At 42.9% G+C, this 23298-nt stretch overlaps 1 long non-coding RNA gene across 1 annotated transcript in view; it reads right to left on the bottom strand.

Moving 5' to 3' along the window:
• Positions 1-11835: 11835 nt before the first annotated feature.
• LOC143844327 (uncharacterized) overlaps positions 11836-23298 on the bottom strand; it is a 29365-nt gene continuing 17902 nt past the window's right edge. Inside the window, exons 2-3 of the long non-coding RNA XR_013233957.1 lie at positions 17405-17455; positions 11836-11960 (exon numbers count right to left, since the gene is read on the bottom strand). This is a non-coding gene — a long non-coding RNA (uncharacterized LOC143844327). The remainder of the gene's footprint in view (positions 11961-17404; positions 17456-23298) is intronic.

Below are 23298 nucleotides of genomic sequence, written 5' to 3'. Positions count from 1 at the left end.
CAATGCTTCATATTACATCCAGGTCCTGTGTTTATTACATTAACAATGCCTCAGTCATTATTTAAGGTTGCAGATGCACATGGTATGTAGGAGACACAGGATGACCTTTGGGACCCAAAAAAGATTTTCAATCTGGTACATTTTATTACAAAATTTATGAAATATACAGTCTTGATAAACCCTGATACTGTGCAGCAAGAAATATGCTTTAGATGTTCAGTGAAATGTTTCCTTGTAAAGATAAGCAAAAGCTCAAAATCCCCACTTCCATGGTGCCTAAAAAAAAATGTAATCTGCTTCTCGAAGCTTTGGCTTAGTTTCTTACATTAAAAGTTGTATAAAAAAACGGATTTAATTCCTACAGACTTCCCATTAACTTCTCCCTGGCTATAGCCTTTTCCACCGTGCCTTGCCTTTTGCTTTCATGGTCCTGCTTTCATCCCCTGAAATGCTCCAAGCCACACACCTGTTAAAATGGAGTGCTTGCAGTTCTGCTGATTTAGTCAAAGACCTAATTCCTGCAATGGGCATATACGGCTTAAATTTTAAATTGAGTGTTGCCTAATGTTAAGACCATTCTTCCATCTTGCCTGTGTCCAGAAAATGCAGGTGTGCCTTTCAGGTCCCTTCTGCCTACTAGGGAAGCTCACTTACTCACCTTTATCAGTCTCAGAAGCAAAACAGAGGAATTAATACATCTGACTTGGAAGTGATGACCCCCCTCCAAGAGCTTATAATTGTGCATCTTGTGCAGATGCTTGCTCGCCCCATCACCTACAACGATATTGGACTCATAATGAGGCAAGGACAACACAGACACGAATTATATGGAACTGAACTTCCACATAAATCTTAAACACATCGTTACTGTGATCAGTGTGATCATAGCGGTTCAAAAGAGAAGGAGGCCACTATAATCAAACACAACATACTGACTTCCTATATAGGCCCCACGTGGTAGTCTCAGTTGATGGACACAGACAGAGCTCTACCATTTCTATCTCTGCACCTGGATTGTCTTTGTCCAGGCTTTGTCTCTGGGCCCCAACAGTAAGACTTACCCAGCCTCAGTCTATGCCTCATACTCATTGTCAGTCTGAGTTCTGCCATTTCCCCAGATACCTACTCACCTAAGCAGAAGACACCTAATCAATAGGGACATTTATTTAAAGCACCTCAAGTCCTCTACACTGAGGTTAGTTGGGTCTATTCTGAGATTCTACTATACAAAGGGAGGACATCTTATAGACCCAGTCCTGAAACTATTTACTAGCAAGGTAAGTCTTGTTTTCTGCTGAAATCTGGGGTTGGAATGAAGATATTATCACCAGCCTAGAAACTATTCAAAATAGTTCAGCAGTGGAATAGGCTGCCTAAGGAGGTGGTGAGCTCCCCCTCACTGGCAGTCTTCAAGCAAAGGTTGGATACACACTTTTCTTGGATGCTTTAGGATGCTTTGGGCTGATCCTGTGTTGAGCAGGGGGTTGGACTAGATGGCCTGTATGGCCCCTTCCAACTCTATGATTCTATGAAAATCTTTTTCTCAGGTGTATCTTAGTCCATCCAAAGAGGACATCAGCAGCTCTTATGAGAGCAGAAACTGGTCTGCCCGCATGCTCGCATACATTTGGCCATTGTAAAAGTGTGGAAGAAATGGAAGCATGGGACATCAAATTCACTTAGTGAACAATCTTTTAAGCTTCTGATGGCCAAAGATCCTTCTCGCTCCAGATTTTTAAACAACATTTTGTCATGTTATTCCATCCCAGACGACCTGTTAAAATCTTCAGGAGATAATAACCAACTCAGAGATTGGGTATTTATCTCAGATGCCTTGATTGATAGATCATTAATCCTGCAATCTAAAAGTTCACCCTGGTACAAATTAATCAAAATAAATCATTTGAGATCTTCCTATTTAGTCTATCTTTCAACTCATAGTCTCAGAGTAGCTTTTACCTCCATACAATTTCAAACAATGCCAACAGCTCTACTGAGTGGGCGATACCATAAAATACCAAAAGATCAATGCTTCTGTATTTGTGGAGCTTTAGTTCTAGAGGATATCCCACATTAAATTCTTACTTGCCCATTGTATACAGATCCTGGGGCCAAATTTCTTGCTGGCCTACTAGACGGGCTAAATGATAAATCCGACCAAGAAAAACTTGTATTTTTGTTAGCAGATACTAATTCATTTGTTTCTAACAAAATGTCATTATTTGCCCTTGCAGCAAAGAAAATAAGGGCCAGAGTGGTCCTGCAGAGAGCAAATACCTAGAATAGATGTAGGATATGTGGACGTATGTGATCTGGAAATGTTCTTATGATGTTAAGTAATTATTATCTGAGATTGCACATCCTCTTATTTACTTTTTAATTACTGATTTGAAATGTTTTAAATCCATTTATATTTTCCTTTTGTATCGTAATGGCCTACGGCTATATGCAATAAAATCTGACTTGACTTGACTATCTAAAGCACCTATTCCTGACAGTCTTTTGTGACTGTTACTATAGGAAACTGTTCTTTCAGGCTAGAGATTCTGGCCGAGTGCTGAAGCTTGGGATTTTGCTGCCCCAAGAGGACAGAATGGAGCCCTGTATGTGCAAGCAGGCCTGATAGAAATGCTAGAAACTGCTAAACTCCCTTTCTCTTTTACGGTTTTTCAGAACTGCAGTATATGAATGTTTATGGGCTTTGCTCTGTGACCAGATTATTCAGATTTCTGCAGGGAAAAACAAAGTTTTGGCTTCCCATGCATTTGGCTTCCCACACAAGGCTCCACTCTGCTAGCTTTCCTTTGCAGATCAAGATTAACAGGCATCTATATCTGGGAGTTGTAAAGGCACAATCCAACCACGACTCTGCCATGCATCCAAAGTACTGTGAGATGTCTTCATAAATGAATGCAACATACAGGACTATACAAATTCTACAGTTTCATATTTGAGGGAGAATTATGAGCCCTTTGTACATTTGCTTTAGACATTCAATGCATCAGTTCCTCTCCGTTTCCCCTATGAAACCTCATTTAATCTTCCATCTTTCAAATGCTTGCGCTTGATTGTCCCCTGATCTCCCAGAATACTTTCATTTATTCAGCCTGTTGCCAAATTGATCCCATAAGATGAGAGAGATGCTTTGGCTTTGGTTTTATAGCGAGAAAGATATGGCTCAGTGCATGCTCAACATGGCAAAATCCTCCCACATCAGACTTGTTGCTGGGAAGGAGTCAAATTGCACCCTGATGGTGAATATACTTACACTCATTTGAAGTTTTGCAATGGCCACTTTGTTAGCACAATAATACTGTCATACTGGAATTAAGGATTTATTTCAAGTTCGATATATGTGTTTTAAAATAACTTTGCTATCATGTGAGTTTCTGTCATTATTTATTATTATGATAATTGCCCCTGTCCTTTCCAGTAAATGATTCTGTCTTTTATTTCACAAATGACCATCTAAATACATTCTGGATTGTCTTTTCTACCCATGTGATACTCAATAATTTCAAAGTTACATACTCCTCCAGATCAATGTATAAAGGTATAATGAAGAATGGTCTTTTTAGTCCCATGTTTCTATGACCTGGTAGTCTAATTATTGCCAAAATGCTCTACTTCAGAAATAAATTATCAATATTTCTCATTCATTTTGCAGATTGCTTGCTATTGATATGAATGAACTACATCATTCCCAATCTCCTCTTTTCTCTAAGAGACAATTCTGCTAATATTAATAACACATACAAATACATTGAGATCTAGGAGAAATAACCTTTAATTGCATATCATTTCAGTCTTCTTTGGTGCTTCTGATTTTCTGTTTTTCAAACGTGCATACTTGGTTACTAATACTACTAATACCTGAACTGCAGCAAATGTTCTCTACTTTTGTTAGTAATGTCACCAAAGCTTAAACATTTTCTGGTTCAGAATATGAAGAATCGAAGGTCACAATGCTCACACTCAATCCAAGGGAAGCCTTAAGGCGTCAATAGTTCTCCATGTTATAATTGATGCTGGTGAAAGTCACTGCCTCTCTCTCTCTCTCTCTCTCTCTCTCTCTCTCGAGCCTATTTCTATGCAGCACTTAAGGAACCAGGAAAATATATTTATCTAAGGCACAAGTCCATTGTATACCTGTTCTGGTACCATGCATTTCCAGGTACATCTACATCAAAGAACACTGTTTCCAAGTTTTTGTGGCAGTCTTGTCACTCCACAATATTGCTGCTGCCTTTAGGGATAGAGTCAAAATTTGACTTAAAATAAATCAAGCTATTGTTTTGGTAGGAAGGGAGTGCAAAACAGCTTTCTATATATAATTTTTTCTAGAAGATTAGCCTACCTGATCCTGCCAAATTAATTGCTTAATACTTATTTGCGAAATATTTTAATTTGTTTTTAACACTGTTGGATTGCCCTGTAGGTGGTTGTATCTGAGCATCATTTCCCTTCTTTTCCATTCATTGTCCTCAGCCTCTTCTGCTCCCATCAGATTGTAATCTGATTAGTTTTGTTGATGTATATAATTTGGTTTATGGTTGACAGATGTCTGTGACATCAAGCGATCACATGGCTCATCACGGCCAATAGGATTTGACAATGATAAAGGCATAGGAGGTAGAGGGTGGTGAAGGCACAAGAAAGAAAATGGTTCCAGGATTAAAAGTACAACACTCAAATATGTTTGGAACAAAAAATAATGGTGTTTTTAGATCCTCATGAGAACACAAAATAAGGTAAGTAGATTGCACTCTCCAAAATTAATTCTTCCGCTGCTATAAATAACACATCATGGAGAAAATGTAGGAAGCTAGTATCTGTTCTCATTTTCTTTGTTCCCCCCCCCCACAAATGCAATCTGTAACTGCCTTTTTAAAGAGTTTTCCTTATCTATAAAATGGGGGTGATGGTATCCTATTTATCTGTTCTTTTATTAGGAAAAAATCAGCTCACGTCATTAGTTACATTACTAATAGAAGACTGCCAAAACTGCCTCATCCCTTGAAAGATAGTTCAGCTACACAATCGTTGCCAAAGGATGATAAACCCCCATTACTGGTAGTATTACAGCTATAAAAGTAGCATCATTAAATTGGGCACCTGGTAGTAACCAATATAGTTGAGACTGTAAACCAGTTTCTGTTATAGCTTTTTATATGAAGCTACTCGTAATTTTTGAGATCTTCTGCAATGGAATTTTAGTGTGTCCTGGTGATGATGGGGAAGTGGTATGGAGATAACTCTATTTTTTTAAAGATGCCGTTTCTTTCAGATATAGCCCAGAGCAAAATACAAAAATCATGTTGCACAAGCCAATCAAATACTTTTTTTATGAACAAAGTTACAAAAGCAATTAAGGTTCTTTGACATTTGACAAGGGTGATGAAGAGAGGTTTTTAAAATATTTTTAAATTAAATATGATATAATTTACAAAAGAGAAATATATATTTACTGTACAGGGTGGGCTCTTATATAGTAAGAATAGAGGTGTGTTCACATAAACTGATGTCTTGCCCTGACTCCTTGGCTTTTTCTGCAGTTGTCTGTTCTCTCCAGGTTTCCTTTGTATTGGTCTCTAGAAGGTGACATCGGTCTCTGAATGGCAATAATGAGGATTGGTTTTGCATCGTGCCATTCACATTTACTTCAGAGGCACTGGCAGCAGGTCCCGCCTCCCATGCCTTTCTTGGAGGCATGGGCAGTGGGTTCCATCCTCTTCCTTTTTTGTGTGGCATGCACGTGCAATAACACAAGTTTGATGTAACACACTTGCGAAACGTTGGAAATGACTGATTCACTGAATTCCCCCCCACACACACACACTTGTTCTTGTGTCTTGCTCTCATTGCCAAACTCCCTCCCCTTCCCTTCATCCCCCTCCCATGGAAAAAGTGACCAAGCGATCCCCTTTTCAGTATTCTGCGTGGCTCATCCCCCCCATCTACAGCCTTCTCCAGAGCAATGTAAATTAAAATACACCTTGGGAAAAATGGTGCCTGTTTTCACATTTGTTTTAAGTGTGCCACTTCAGGCAAGCTTCCTGTGCCATCAATTTCCTCCCCCCCCCCCATATAGTGCATGTTATTTATTTATTTATTTATTTATTTATTTATTTATTTATTTATTTATTTATTTATTTATTTATTTATTTATTTATTTATTTATTTATTTATTTATTTATTTATTTATTTATTTATTTGGAGCACCAGTCATTATGTTAGAGCACTAATATGTTGTAAAACAAAGAAGGCTTTTTTTTTTTTTTTTACTTTAGGAAAGCGGTGGGAGGTTGCTGGATGAAATTAGTAGTGTTGGTAGCCTCCCTGCCTGAAGCTGATCACGGCTCGATTTCTCTTCATGAAATTGAGAAAGAACGTTCAGTCTTGCTGGAGGGAGAGATGGGGAGGCCGTGTGTGTGTGTGCTGCTTGTGCTACTTTGGAACTACAATGCAATGTAATCATGTTCAACTTTCTAAAATTAAATACAGCGGAGAGTGGAGGAGAGTGGGCAGAGACATAGGATTGGTCAGATCGCAAAAATCATTATTTTGAGGCGGGGACACAGTGAAGGAAGCCAATGCGACTTTTTAGTTCCAATTTAGGTTCCTGCAAATTCCTTCCCAAGGGAAGAGGGGAACACATGTTTTCTCAAGATTCACAAAATGCATGGCAAACAGGAAATACAGCCAAGGCTGCGCATGAATCAGGAGATTTTAGTGTGAAAATGAAGACATTCCATAAAGCTTTATGGGTGCTGCCATGAAGTTTTTAGTCACTGTGGAAACAACCATTCTGTCTCACAGACAATTAGACAACTAACTGGAAGACATCTAGTCCTGATTACAGACACACAGCAGATAGTCAGAGGTAGTAACTAGCCATTAGAGTTTGTCAGTCCAAAGTACAAATACTGGATAATGACACCTCACTATTTTAAGACCAAGGAGAAATCCAAGAGAAGAGTTCTAGAATGCAGGCCGGGATCCAAGACAAGGGAATCAGTACAGGATACAAGCCACAAGACCAGTGATTAAAAGACACTTTGCTTCCAGATAGCCGCTCCCTTGTTGGCTGCTTTTAAACATCTCAATCAGCTCCTGGCTGCCTCCTCAGCACTGCTCCTTCAAACCCTCCTGCTCACTGTTGATATGGAGCCTGTATTGCTGTATTGCCAACCTGGCACTGTGCCTTCCATCTTGCAGTTCCCTCCTTGTCTTCCTATGCTGTTCCCAAGGCTCTGGTAACTGGGGAGGTTAATTGGCTGGCAGATGATTCTCTGTGGCCAACTCAGGGCTGAAGGACCATTGTATTGGTGCTTGGCTGCAGATCTTTGTCTATCTCCTCAGAGACTGCCGCCTTCTGCAGTCACTGGCTGTGAATGCAGGTCAGGTCTGTTGATTGCCTCTTCCTCAGAGAAGTCCTCTGAATCACTTTGCTCTGCTGTAACTTGCTGATCCATGATACAGACAAAAGGAAGTATCTCTTCACTCAAAGAATAATTGACATGTGGAATTCACTGCCACAGGATCTGGTAATGGCCACTAATCTATGTGGCTTTAATAGCAGATTAGACACATTCATGGAGGATTGGACCATCAATATCTATTGGCCACAAAGACTAAACAGAATCTCAATATTCAGAGGCAGTTACTGTCATTTGTGTGAGGCAACATGAGGAATTTAGGCCTATATATCCTATCTGTAGGGCTTCGCAGCATTTTGTTGGTCACTTAGTAAAACAGGATAGTGGATTAGATGAACCATTAGTTTCATCCAGCACAGCTGCTCCTACATTCTTGGGTTGATAGCTCTCTGGTAATCAGGTGATGTCAGGTTACGCAGAAACACTGTGCTGTTCTATCATGTAATGTCTCTAAAATATATCCAAGATTATTGCTTCACATTGCAGTCATCAAGTGTGTTTTGTCTCAGGACCCAAACAGAATGGCTCATTCACAGATAGTGTCCAACACAGACCAAACTCATTTTCCAATCACATTTATTAGTCATCTCATAGCAATAGACTTACATGGTTGCTGGCGTTCATCTAATTTGGTAGTGATTCAGTGCGGTCTTGTCTGGTAGAAAAGAGTGTGGGTTCCATCTGCTATGAACAACTAAAGTCTAACAATGGAGTTCGGAGGGAGAGGGGAAGGGGCAAGAGTTTTCCCGCCCTGGCTGCTAACCAGGAAATTGGGCTGATCTTCCAATCATGATCTAGGGAACAAGGGAAAGAGCTATCTGACTACAATACCCAGCATCCTAGGGAGAATCTCTCTTACCTCTCAGTATTTTGGCCAAAGACTATCTGGACAGCTCAAAGAGACTAACTCAATATGTGAAATAGTCCTGTATTTCACTAGCTATACCAGTCCCTGGCATCTGACTCAATACTTATTTCAGTGAAATCTTTGCTAAATATTATGAGAGTTATGAATGATTAAGCCTTTCAGGGCAGAGTGATTGGGAAACAGTTCCCCTCCACCTTTTCAATGTTGAATTGATGCAATTGATAGCTCCTGCTCAAATTTCCTCACAACTCTCTCATTATTAGAGGCCTTTCAGCATTCATTTATGCTTTTGTACATTTACTGCAGTGTTTGGCCTAATGATTGTGAACTTTTGTGCTTTATAATTTTATGCCCTGAATGTAGCAAATACACAAGAACAAAGGTTTATCTGTTGTTCATTATTATTGCTGGCATACGCTGTGTGCTTTCTTTTGTTAAAACAGATTCAAAAATCAAACAATAAATTCAATGATTTTGCCTCACATGCCTTTCATTTAAGTGTTCTTTAGATACCCATACTTATCTTCACCCAAACTCATCACAAAGAGAAAGTCATGCATAATAGAATCCACCACAAATTGTATGTATGTATTTATTAATGTATGTATGTATGTGTGTATGTATGTATTTATTTCAATTTTTAGCCTGCTGCTCCCAATTCGCTCGTAGCGGCTAACATAATCCCACAATCGTGGTACAATAAAACATCTGTAACCACTCCGCAGAGCAGTATAAATAAAATGCTAAGGGGGGGGGTGCTGTCAGGGATGGGGGGGCAACGATTGGCCCCTGGCCCTGGCCCTGGACTGACAAGTGGAGGGCCCAATCAGGAAGCGCAAAGCTTAGGCTTAGGGTACAATCCCTTTCCTACTTTGGCAATGGGCACATATTAGCCAGCGCTCCAAGAATTATGGATCCAACTGGATTCCTGAATGCTCTGCAGGTCCCAGTGATTCCCAGTGACTCACTAGTGGTGCTGGTGGAGGACTGACAGTCTCACCTGACAGCTGCCATCAACAATATAACTCCTAGGCACCCTCTCTGTTCTCTCCTCGAGTTGGCTCCATGGTGTACAGCGGACATGCAGGGAAGTGAGATAGCTACAGCAAGTGTAGAGGAAGACACATGCACCAAAATATAAGGAAATTGGATCTTGGCTGTGAGGCATTAGTGAGCTATTTTGCGGATAAAGTCTTGTTTCTCCTCCTCAAACTTCCCGCAACAATTGATACAGTAAATGAACTGGAGGTCTGTTGGCCGCCTTTGGAGGTGACATTTGATGGCTTCAGGTGGCTCTTTTTACCTGAAGTAGACAAGCTGCTAGGGAAGGTGAGGGCTACCACTTGTCCCCTTGATCCCTGTCTGTCTTGGCTCCTCAAAGGAGGGGGCCTTCAGATAGGATAGCAGCTCATGGAAATTATCAACTGTTCCCTCCAATCGGGGGAGTTTCCAGAGTTGCTTAAGGGGGTCAGTGATTTGTCTTCTAAAAAAAACATAGCTGGACCCGCGGGACCCGACCAGCTACCACCCAGTCTTGCATTTGGCATTTCTGGGTAAGGTAGTTGAAAGGGCCGCAGCAGACCAGCTCCTGGCATTCCTGGAGGAAACTTCGGCGTTTAATCCATACCAGTCTGGCTTCCATCCTGGCCAAAGGGTGGAGAGGGTGCTGGTCGCCCTGACGGATGATCTCCATCGCTTCTGGATCGGGGCAGCTCAGCTGTGTTAGTTCTGTTAGATCTGTCAGCCACATTCGACATGGTTGACCACGAATTTCTAGCTACCCGCCTCACTGGGACGGGGGTATGGGGCACAGTCTTGTGCTGGATATGCTCCTTGCTCCTAAACCGGACCTAGAGGGTGGCAGTGGGGAGGAGCTATTGACACCTGTTTGGCTCCCATGTGGGGTCCCACAGGGCTCGGTTCTCTCCCCCACCTTGTTTAACATCTTTATGCGTCCTCTGGCCCAGCTGGTGTGGAGCTATGGCTTGGGTTGTCATGAGTATGCAGATGACATCCAGCTGTATCTCCTGATGGACGGCCATCTGGACTGTCCCCCTGAACCATTTGCCAGAAGCTAGGAAGTCATGGCTGGATGGCTTCAGCAGAGTCACCTGAAACTCAACCTCTCCAAGAGGGAGGTCCTGTGGTTGAGTGGTAGGGAGCAGGACTGGAAGCACGTTTACCCACCTTGGCAGGGACGCAATTGGCCATCGCGTCCCAGGCCAGGAATTTGGGAGTGACCTTTGATGCCTCATTGACATTGGAGGCTCAGGTCAAGAAGGTAGCCAGCCAGGCATTTTTCCATCTTTGCCAGGCTCGGCTACTAGAGCCTTACCTGTCCTCTGAACATCTGGCCACAGTGATCCATGCAACAGTCACCTCCAGAATAGATTTCTGTAACTCACTCTATACGGGCCTTCCCTTAGGCTTGATCTGGAAGTTGCAACTGGTGCAAAATGCAGCTGCTAGGGTCCTCACTGGGACATCTTGGAGGGCCCATATCCAGCCTGTGATGAGACAGCTGCATTGGTTACCGGTTGCTGCCCATATCCAGTTTAAGGTGCTGGTTCTTACCTTTAAGGCCCTCCGCAGTCTGGGAACCACATACCTGAGGGACGGCCTTTCGCCCTATGCCCCCTGCAGGGCTCTACGCTCTGCGAGCACAAATTTGTTGGTCATTCCCGGCCTCTGGGAAGTATGCCTGGCCTTGACCAGGGCCAGTGCCTTTTCGGTCCTGGCCCACACCTTGTGGAATTAGCTCCCAGGAGAGCTACAGGCCCTGTGGGAGCTTTCTGCATTCCGCAGGACCTGCAAGATGGAGCTCTTCCACCAGGTTTATGTTTAAGGTTGGCATGCGGAAGAAGATCTGGACCCCCCCCTCCGCTATTGGGCTACCAGGGGCAAATTAAAGAAGAAATATCAGCCCCTGTCCATCCCTAGGCTTATGAGTGGTTAGAATTGGGTCGCTTTGCCACTGAATACTGCAGGGTTTTAAGGTTGATTGGTTGGTTTTCGGCTGTTTTAAATTGTTTTATGGGTTTTAGGGGGGTTATGCTTATTGTTAGCCGCCACAAACCTTTGTGGGAGTGGTGGGATAAAAATAAAAATAACGATGTGCCAAGAATATCTTATTGTATGCTTATGAAGGTGTTTAAAATAATGGTGAAGGTGGCTAAATGAGAGTTTATGCCACCTCTGTTGCATCCGCAATCTACCTCCCAACACAATTGTGTAAGGTAGTTTGGTTAATTACTGCCCTTGATAGAGGGCAGCAAAATTGTAGTCATTTGGAAGCTGGCTGTGAGGCATTAGCAAGCTTTTTCACAGATAAACTCTTTTTGTTTTTAATGCTGGATAGCTCCAGCCTTTATTAAGTTTAAGAAAGGAAGTAACAGAAAGAAAAACGAACTAAAGATTATAATTTCATGACATCAATTTACCTTACTAATTTATTAATACTTATTAATACATATATATCTATCTAGCTAAATATTGCGAGAAGTACCCCCAATCTTCTTCAAATTATTCTGCTCATCTACCATTTACTAGATTGGTCAGCTTTGCCATTTTGGTCAGTTTTCCCAGCTTTTCGATCCAGTCTGTTATTTTTAGCATATCTTCTTGTCTACATCTTCTTGCGATTACCATCCTTGCTGCAGTTGTCACATGAAAGGAAAAAACACCGGCTTTACAAGAGAGATTGTCCGGGGACACACTCAACAACATATATTCACGACATAATGCAAATTTAGTATTCAACATTTTTTCTAATACATCATGTACTTTCACCCAAAATCATTGCGTATTTTTACATTGCCACTACATATGAAAAAAGGAGCCTACTTTATCTTTACATTTCCAACATTTGATATCATAATTTTTGAAATATGACTCAATAACTTAGATGTTACATACCACCTATAAAACATTTTGAACCAGTTCTCTTTCAATTGCTGGCTCTTTGTACGTTTTGCCATATTTTTCCACATCGATTTCCACTCCTCCATTCTTTTTCACGGATAAACTCTTGTCACTTCACCCAGACCTCCCTGCCACCTTAGAGACAGAAGGGGAACTGGAGGTCCCTTGGTCATTATGGGGGGGAAATGATTTAAGGTAGCTCTCAGTAGTTTGATGACTTAAGGTAGCTCTCAGTAACTGAAGTGGACAAGTTTCTGGGGTCAGTGAGGGTGACCACTTGCTCCCTTGTTCCCTGTCTGTCTTGGTTTCTCAAGATGAGCGACCAGTTGATAGGAGGCATTCTGAGGGATATTGTCAACCTCTCCCTGTCTACCAGGGAGTTCCCAGAGATGCTGAAGGGAGCGGTGGTGAAGAAATCATCACTGGATCAGCAGGACAGCCCAGTCTCACATCTTGTGTTTATTGGCATAGTGGTTGTAAAGGCCCCCACAGACCAAATCCTGGCATACTTGGAGGAAACTTCAGTGCTCAACCTTTACTAGTCAGGCTTCCGTCCTGAACATAGGGGAGGAGACAGTGCCAGCCAACTTGACCGAAGATCTCCAACACTAGCTGGATTGGGATGGTTCAGCTATCCTCGTGATGCTCTGTCAGCCATGTTTGACAAGGTTAGCCATGAGTTATTAGCTCACCACCTTGCTGAGACCGTGATTTGGAGGAAAGCCCTTCAGTGGCTGCACTCCTTTCTCTGGAACCGGACACAAAGGGTGGCAGTGCAGGAGAAGTTGTCATGCCCCTATCAACTCCTTTCTGGAGTCCCTCTCCAGGTCCTCTCCCCCATGTTGTCCAACATTATTATGTACCCTGTGGCCCAACTGGTCCAGAGTTACAGGCTGGGTTGTCACCAGTATATGGATGACACCCAGCTCTATCTCCTGATGGATGGCTGCCCAGATTCCCCCCTGGATACATTTGGAAGCCATAGCTGTATGGATAGAGCAGAGTCACCTGAAACTCAACCCCTCTGAGACAGTGGTCCTGTGGCTGGGCAGGAAAGCAATAGATGTGGAAGCATGCCTACCCATCCTGGCTGGGGTACAGCTTGATAATTTGCCCTCAGCCATGAATCTGGGAGGGATTCTGGATGCCTCTCTGTCAACAGAGACTCGGGTCACTGGCATAGCCCACTTGGTATTTTCCCGTCTTCACCAGGCATGGCTGCTAGTGCCCTATCTATCCTCGGATTGCTTGGCTACAGCGATCCATGCAACGGTCACTCCAGACTGGACCCTTGCTTCTCACTCTTCTCACTCTAGGCAGGTATACTGTTGTCTCTGACCCAAAAAATTGCAGCTGTTGCAGAATGTGGCTGCTAGAGTTCTCACGGGAATACTTTGGAAGGCCTATATCCAGCTTGTTGGCTTCTTATTGCAGCCTGGATCAAGATCAAGTTCAAAGTTTTGCTGTTAACCTTCAAGGCTATCTGCAGTCTGGGTCCCACATGCCAGCAGAACTGCCTATCTCCTTATGGTCTCCACAGGGCACTCTCCTCTGTGTGCAAATCTTTTGGAGTTCCTGGGCCCAAGGGAGGTTTACTTGACCTCAGCTAGGGCCAGAGCCATTTTGGTCCTGGCTCCAACCTGGTGGAATGAGCTGCCAGGAGAGCTGAGGGCCCTGACATAATCTTCTTAGTTCTGCAGGGAGCTCTACCACCAGGTCTTTGGTTGAGGCCAGGGCAAGTAGATTGGGACCCCTACCTGAAACAGCCAGATCATCAGCTGACCGCTCTAGTGCCCCCTGAGGCAGTGGATCAAAGCCTGTGGGGTGTGGGGTGGGTCTACTTATTGCCACTACGGGTGGGTTTTAATTGGTTTTAGTGTTTTAAGTGGTTTTATTGCAGGCATCATATGTTGTTATTAGCCATAACCCGCTTTGTGTGGGAGTGGCGGGTTTATAAATCAATCAAATAAATAAATAACAGTAACTCTTCAACTTTTCATGGAGAATTTCTATTCAACAGGAAGAATATATGCTTTAAAATATTTAGTTGCATACACATCTTATTTTCATTAACAAATAAAGTTCCTTGTGCTGTGAGGCAGCTGCTGGTGAAACAACTCTGAAAAAAAACCTGTATGGCCTGTCAGAAATGTTGCTAAGGGGGAAAAAAAACACCTGGATGCAACTGCTTTCTAAAAACACTTGAACCAAGCTCACAATATTGGGAACCCTTGGGACGGATACAATCATAATAGTAATAAGATTTGGTAGAATATGGGAAAGGCTGAACCTATTTTGAAAGGGATTTGTTTTGATGTGATGGGTGTTGCAGAATGGTCAAAAAGTGATGTGGCGGATTAAAAAAAGAAGCCGCATGGCAGAAACAAAGAAGAGTTAGCTCAGCATGCATTCAAGACTGAATCAGTAGTAGATGCCAGGCTCAACTCCCAGCCTGTCAAGGGACCTCCCCCCTTGGTGCTCTTGAGGCAGCACAGCAGACACTGCTGTCACCTTGTCCCCCACCGGCTCTGCCCTGAGTAGGATGTGTGGTTGCCTAGCACTGCTTCAGCCCTTAAGATGGTGGTGGGAGGCCCATCCATGGCTACAGTGGGTGAAGCTCCAGGGATAGAGGTAGGGAGGCAGGTAGGCTGGTGGATGGGTGAGGGGAAGAGTGTTTCCTGTGGGCAGAAAGGTGCTACCGTCAGGGGCAGAGGGTCAGAGTGAGCCAATAGGAGGATACAGGAGGATACAGGCAGCACCTTGACATTGGTTGCACATGGACCCCACAGAGGCCTGCAGGGATAGCAGCGGCAGAGACAGCAAGAGAACTAGTAGAATTCCACAGTTGCAGCAGGAGGGTGACAACAGAGAAGGTGGCAGCAGATGGTTGATGGCCTGAGGTGATGGTGGTGGTGAAGAGAGATGGAGGTGCCCCATTCTCCCAATTGTTCCTTAATTCCTCTCCCTGCTGCCCCCTCTATGATGAACCAAGAGGCAAGTTTATTAAAAGAATACTCCCTACTACCTCAGGCCTCTCAAAAACTGAGTATATGATCTTTTTATTGTCTGATATTGATGCCTACGTTACCAACAGAGTTGCACTGTTTGCTCTCGCAGCCAGGAAAATCAGGTCCAAATTGTGCAATTAGGATTAAAACCCAAATCATTATGGTTCCTTTTATCTGTGTAACTTTTTATTATTTTTATTAATCCCTGTGATTTTATCAGTTTGATGTCTTAATTTTAACTGACTTTTGTACTGTACAGTCAACTTGCTGGAAATAGCCAATGGCCGACTAATAAACTAAATCTGAATCTCTCCCTGCTGCCCTTCATCATTTCAGTTCTATCTTCCATTGTATTTCCTCCTCCAGGGTGCCACCAACGTTCCAACATTCAAAATATGATTTTGCTGATTCCTAGAAGGGATTGGTATCTGCCATGAGGGGTAGTGGAAAACACGAGCTGGGAATGGGGGATCCAACCTGGGGAGGAGGGGGAGACAATCCTTCCCTCTCCTGGAGGGCCGAGTTTCACCTGGTGATTCGTACTTGGACCTGTCTTCCTAACATGGAGGCCGCACTGTCTGGATTAGTGGAGAATACAGACAGCATGACTGAAAAACATTGCTGGGGAAGTGGCATGTAGCTGACCTACCTTAGCATCTAACAGGCTGAAATTGCTGTGCAACCACTTTTTATTATTTCAAATTATTTGTCTTTTTAAATGTAGTATATTTTTGACTGGAACTGGTCCAGCAGAGGATGAAAGTCTGCTGCAGTTGCCAGCATATGTAAATAGTTCTTTCCTATTTAAAAAAAATGTTCTGCATTCTGAAGGTCAAAGAGTCCTTCAAATAGCTTCAGATGCATTGCAATAATGTAAAGAAAAGTAACAATGATATACAATTACATGTCATTCTAGAAATTAGCTGTACTGTTCCACTAAAGTTTTATAACAGGAAAGTAAATTATTTGCTATTGTTAGACCTATTCTAAATCTATATTTTATCTGTTTTAACTTTCATGCAGATATTAAAAAGACCATGCTTGCATAGAAAGGCATTTGGTAATAAACCAAAGCTTTAAAAGGGGATCAGGTCCACAAACATCTCGTCTATCAATAGCTACTAGCCATGGTTACTAAAGGGAACCTCCACATTCAGTGGAAGCAAACTTCCAGATACCATTGCTAAGAGACATCAGCCTATAGGTCCTGTTGTTGTCTGCAATAATCGGTTGTCCACTTTAACAGACAGGATGGTCTGGATGGACCCCTAATCTGATCTAGCACGGCTCTTTTTATTTTGTTATATTCCTATTTTTATGTTGTTATATAAAGGTAAAGGTAAAGGTATCCCCTGTGCAAGCACCGAGTCATGTCTAACCCTTGGGGTGACACCCTCTAGCGTTTTCATGGCAGACTCAATACGGGGTGGTTTGCCAGTGCCTTCCCCAGTCATGACCGTTTACCCCCCAGCAAGCTGGGTACTCATTTTACCGACCTCGGAAGGATGGAAGGCTGAGTCAACCTTGAGCCGGCTGCTGTGATCGAACTCCCAGCCTTATGGGCAAAGCTTTCAGACGGCTGCCTTACCACTCTGCGCCACAAGAGGCTCTTATGTTGTTATATACAAAGCTGTATAGTAGGCTAAGCAAACTGAGGGTGATTGGTCAAATGCCTCATGACTGAGTGGGGCTTGGCAACCAGATCTAATTGTTCCGGCATAAATGTTCCCCTCACCAGTCCACACTGGCCCAGTCAATGAACAGTTGTGAAGAAAGAATAAAGATTTCCTGATAAACAGCCAACTATCAAATGCTTTATTGAAAGACTGAAAGAGGAATGTGCTGCTAATCCTGCTTGTGTTTTCTCCAAAGCGTAGTGTTTGGGGGAATCTATTAAATATTCTGAGTTGTCATTGTTTAACCAATCACATTATTTGCATAGAAAAGTCATATACTGTTGGGAAGCACAGGCAATGCCAAAAGTTTGTAATGTCACTCTAAACAGTATAAATCTCTACTGTTGCAAAACAAAAGAAAAAATCTGCTTAAGCTTTCAACTGAAGATTCCTTTTTCCCAGGTGGTCAATTGTACTTGTCATCTGTTATTTTGGAAATGTTACAAAATTTAATAGATGAGGTATATCAAACTAACTACGTTAGGAACATACCAGCTGTCAATATGGCTTCGACCCAACAGCATCTTTGGGGAAAAGAAAATCCTGAAATACAGACAGTATACTATTAGTCTGATAGAATGATTATAAGTTCCACCATCTGTTGCATATTTCACACTTAATTGTGATCTGTATCAACAGATTTTTCTTTTGAAAAACTCAGATTTCCGATTTTACAGGAGAAAAAAAACAAAACAAAGACAAAGTCGCATGCTGTATCAAATGAAGACAGGCTGGCACTGGCATTCAATCAGATAAGTTGTGGTTTGATTGTACAATGTAGGTAATCCAAGGTACTAATTAGAGTAAACAGATCTAAAGATATAATTATCTGAATAGAAGAGTGATTTATTCTGGCTTGAAAAGAATTACAACTTTCCTTTTCAAAGAAAATCATTCCGCTAAGCTCTCACGCATCGCAATTATTATTTCCAGAATCTCCAGTCTGTCAAACAACAGAAAACAAAGGCTATTTACACAGTTATCCTAATAAAAACAGGGGTTTCTAAAGCGACAAAATTGATGTTAAAATAAATGCTTTTGGTACGACATTGATACGAGATAAAATTTTATTTGAGATAATGAAATGCTCCTTTGAATAATTTAAAACACAGCATCAAAATGTTATAGGCGGGGTGTCAAAGGGAAATAAATAGTTTTCATGACATCCAGGTGCAGAGGTTAAATAAATGATATTAATTTTTTTTTAAGATTCTCTTAATTTCTACAGTCTCCTTCCCTCTCTGTGTCACAAAGCTCTAGATCATCTCTGAACATGATCCCCCATCTGTTGCCAAGTCAAAGGTCTGGTTTTAGTCCCAGCTACAAATCTGCCAGTCTGGCTGGCTGCCCTTCTCCTTAATAAGCTCTGTGCAGTGTTATGGGTCTGTTGCGTTTATTTAAAAATGAGAAATGACTGTGAAAAGAACAATTCTACCTAGAAAGTGTTATCTGTAAAGGTCCATGGACAAAAGCCAGGACTTATACAATGAACTGTACATTTTACAAAGGGAACAAATACGTGACTGTTCCCAGTAGATGTGCTACTGAATTCACAAGAACAAAACTGAAGTCCAGTAGCACCTTTAAGGCAAGCAAGCAGAACCTTATGCACCATCCATCCAGCGTTTGCTGGCAGGGGCTCATGGGAATTGTAGTCAATGGACATCTGGAGGACCACAGGTTGACTACACCTGTTCTATATGACAGCCCTTCAAGTATTTGAAGATGGCTATCATATCACCTCCCCCCCCATCATCCGGATCACTGATAAGAATTTTGGCCAGTACTGGACTCAGTACCCAGTCCTGTGGCACCCCACTGCTCAACTCCCTCCAATCTGATGAAATACCACTGACACTCCTTGGGTGTGGTTTTCTAACCTGTTCCCTGCTTAAAAAGCCAGTCTATAGTTCTCCAGTTTTTCCATTAGAACATCATGGGGAACTTTATACATAACCATACTGAAATCCAGGTAAGAAACATCAACTGAGTTTCCATGATCTAGTAAGCCTGTCACTCAGTCAAAGAAGGAAACCAGGGTGTATTCTGCATGGGGCTGTTTACCCACTCCCAGCTGAAGATGATGGACAAACATTCCACAAGCTCCCCAGAAAGTTCTTTGAGCACTTTTGGGTGTACAACATCAGACTCGGAGTATTTTAACTCATCCAGTGCAGTAAGGTGCCTCTTGTTAACCTCTCTGTCCATGTCAGCCAGCCAGACATACCTTGCCGATTATCATCCCTAGATGTGACCATATTCTTCAGGGAAAAACAGAGGCAAAACAGGTACTGGGGGTTTCTGCTTTCTCTCCTCTGTCAGAGTCTCTCCAAATAGGCTTCTTGGATCCCCTACCATGTTTCCATCTAGCTGGAATACCCATGGCTTGAACATGCAATAGTTCTTGTTTAAGGAGAGCCCACTTTTCACTTGTTCCTTTATACTTGAAGATGCAAGCAAAGAAGAAACCCAAAGACAGAAGTCATTGTTTTGGGATATCAGTAGCATCATTTGGAGTGTTCCACATGTGTCATCTCAAGAATTTTCATAACAACCTTAGAAGTCAGTCATTCTCTCCATACAACAGAGGAGATATAAAAACTTTCTTGAGGTCACCTCAGTAGATAACCAAAGGGAACTGGGATCAGGTTCATAAGTCATTATTTTAGCTACTATGCTCCATTAGTCTTTCCCATTTAATGCTGATGACTGCAGAAAGATTTAATAACTCACAAAAGCAACCAAACATGGCCTGATCAAGTCACAGCTGAATTCAAAGATGGATGAGCATGAGTAAACAAAAGGTAAAATATTATTGTAACAAAAGACGAATACCATGTTGATTAAATACTAGGCTGATTAAAGGGTCAACACAAAATGTTTAAATATAAACCAAATAATGGCACTTAAAATTTTGCCAAGCATGCATATCAATAATGTTCACATAGTTTAGTTGATTGTACACCAGAATATCATTAATGTATTTCTTTTTGCTTAAACATTAATATCCACATGAGGAGCTTTTAGTCGCTGTAACAATTTAGTAATCAATACCTCAAAATGGTTTTAGTACACTGGACACAAATTGATCCTTTAGCTGGTCTGCCAACATGGACATGACCTTGGCAAATCATGTGGGATATACATTATTGACATTTCCTGACAAAATGTGCTTTGCTGCTCTAGTTAAGAGTCATTATAGATATCCATAATGATGATTTGACTGGAGTAACCTAAATTTTATTCCACACAGCCATAGACCTGGTTCACATATCAAGGGGGGGATCTGGGCCTCAGTGGTAGAGCATCTCCTTATCAACAGAAACATCACATCAAAATCACAACATATCATGGGCCGCTCCTGGAGTACTTTGTGCTATGCTGGAGGCTTCACGTACGTTCATTCGTTTGTTCGTTCGTTTATTTATTTATTCTCCACCACTCCCTGGCTGGCTCGTGGCAGGTTACAGCGTTTTATAAAATCCTCATTAAAACACCCATTAAAATACATTAAAAAGCCCAACATGGTGGAAAAACCACTCCCAACCCCCACTACTAGCAGGGTAGAGAAGGAGGTCTGATGATGTACTACTCAAACCCCAGGGTGGAGTCAATCTACCTCGCCAACCCCAGCCCCAACAATAGACCTCATTGAAGAACTCTGTCTTACAGGTCCTGCAGAACACTGAAAGATCCCGCAGGGCCCGCAGCTCACCTTGGAGCTTCTTCCACCAGGTAGGGGCCAGGACCGAAAAGGCCCTCGCCCTGGTTGAGGCTTCCCTGGGGCCGAGAACTTCAATTGAGAGGCTGCAGAAGAGAGCTAGAAAGATAATATGGGGCCTATGAGGAAAGACTTGATAGACTTAAGAATGTTCATTCTAGATAAGAGGAAGCTTAGAGGGGCCAGAGACCCAGACCCATAGCAATGGTTTTAAATTACATGTGGAATGGTATTGGCTATATATATCATGAAAATATTTTTCACAGTCAGAGTAGTTCTAGGATGTGGACTAGGATGCCTAAAGGGTGGTGAACTGCCTCTCTAAGCAGGGGTCTTTAAGCAGCAGTTGGACAGATATTTATCATGGATGCCTTAGGCTGATCCTGCATTGAGCAGAGGGTCTGGACTAGAAGGGCTCTATGGCCTCTTCCAGCTCTATGATTATATAATTCTATGTCATGGAATTTAAGTTGGCTCCTATTTCCTAGAAGTTCCAACTCTGTGGTACAAATCTCTTAAAAACATCAGTTACATGACTGGAAGAATTTCACCAGGCAATTCTTTTTCTGTCATTCGGATGATGTATTAGGGAAGGCTTTATCAGATGCATTTCTGCTTGTAGAACACTAACCCAGCTGGATAATCAATATGGCAATTCGATAATTTCCTGATTTTAATGTTTTATGCATTTATGAGACCTCTGGTCTGTAACCTCTATAATGTCTTTCTGTGAGGGTAGAGCCCACCTTCCAGGCCAGGTCCCTTCTTTTCCCCTCCTCCTGGATTTATTGATTTCGATTTTTATATCACCCATTTCTTTGCAGCTCTGGGCAGATGTCGGTCTTGGCGCGAAACAGACTCACAGATGTTGGCTTGAGATATTGGGTTTATTGGAGGAAGTTCAACAGGTACAGAGTACGCCCCCCTGAGGTATTGGGCACCTCTCGACACTGTCTACCGAACTTTCTGAGGATGTCCCCGAAGATGTCCCTGAGTCACTAGAAAGAGTAATGTCTTTGGGGTAAAAGGGGTTGGCTCATAGACCTTCCACTCTGTCCCTTGAATGCGTTCCTCTCTTCCTTTCACAGAGTTTCTCTTTACATCCACTTGCATATTTCCTCTACCTCAACCCCCTCTTTCTAACCACCAACCTCCTTCTTTCTTGGCCTGTTCTCATTCACCCACCACCTCTCTCAGTCTCTCTCCTTTTTATATCCTCCTTCCTCTCCTTTGTTCCTCTTGCCACTCCCTGTGGACCAAACTTATTTAAACCTCACCTTTTTCTGAGTATTTCCTTATTTCCTTTCCATAAGTGTGCCTCCGCGTGTCCCGGGTGCAGCCTCCCAACCCAGCTTCTCTTTCTCCCTTCCAGGTAAGTTTTTCTCCCTTCCTGTATTCTGTCCCCTAGCCTCTCCCTCTTGCCCCAGAGACCTTCCCATGTCTTCACTGCTCTGGATAACCCTTTCTTCCAAGGCAGGGCTCCTGTTAGCAGTGCAGACTCCAGGGGCACTGCTGATAGCAGTGCCTGTTCTCCTTTCAGCATTCCTCTCCTGCACGGCCACACTGTTCTCCATGGCCAAGGCACCAGCAGCGGCTTTCCTGGTGGGTGAAGGTGGCAGCAGCAGTGTTCTCAGTGGTGGGTGTGGCAGCAGTAGTGTTCCCGGTAGCAGAGGGGGCGGTACCAGCATTCTCAGTGGCAGAGGCAACGGAGGTGGCTGTGGCGGCATTCCTGGAGGTGGCTGCGGCAGCATTTTCAGCAGCAGAGGTGCTTGTGGGATAAGTCCAGGCATCGTGTGGTTGTTCTGGAAGCTTTCCCTCCTGGGGAAGGCCTTCAGGGTTGCCAGGGTCATTGGGGCAGTCTGAGAGGACACCCAGACACTTCCCCTCTGTGGTGTACCTCCCAGTCATTTCCCACATGCTGCCAAGGTGGGATGCTGCCTGCTTTTCAAACTGTGCCCCGTTGCTGCAATGTTTCTCAGTTCCTCACGGGATTCTCTGTCTTGTATCTCTCCCTGCCTTGTCCCGGATTTCCATTCCTGACAAGTCAGCCGGTGGACCGGAAGTCAGGACTTTCTACTGTTTTTTTTTTCTGTTTTAGCATGTCAATCAAAGTCATGTGGCAGAAACTCCCATTCACCTTCCATCAAGACGTTTGAGCAACCTCCCTTCCCACCTACCCCCCTTCCAAGGTTGAAATTAATCTTATATTTTTTTAAATAAAAAGCTAGAATTGTGTTGCAACACAATTCTTCTGTAATGCAATTACACCCAGTCCACATCATGTTTGCATTGTTAAAATCATGCTTAGGTGAAGGGGCAACCGGAGCTGATGGGGAGAGATGCGGGAGTGAGCCATCTCTAAACTCAGGAGACAGAAAGATGCTTGTTCAATCACAGCCTGATGTGCTTTATGTTGAAGTGAAATGCATTTTTCCCCCGCACTCCAACTTCATGCTTGCTCCCAGGTTTTCTGGGAGCCCCTTCTGTGCCACAAACTGGTGACACCACTACATGTGCTCAAAAGGCAGCCTTGCCACTTTCCCCCAGCTGTGCTGCAGAGCGGAGCTGTGCTGTAGAGCATAGGGAAAGCAGCAGCCTCACTGCTTTCCCCCAGCTGAACTGCATAGCTAGCAAGAAGCAGCAGGGTTGCCTTTTGAGCATGTGT

This window comes from Paroedura picta, chromosome 1 (genome assembly GCF_049243985.1).
Source record: "Paroedura picta isolate Pp20150507F chromosome 1, Ppicta_v3.0, whole genome shotgun sequence".
Taxonomy (NCBI): domain Eukaryota; kingdom Metazoa; phylum Chordata; class Lepidosauria; order Squamata; family Gekkonidae; genus Paroedura; species Paroedura picta.
Note: the sequence above shows the minus strand (reverse complement) of the source record. Positions and strands in the feature narration are given on the sequence as shown.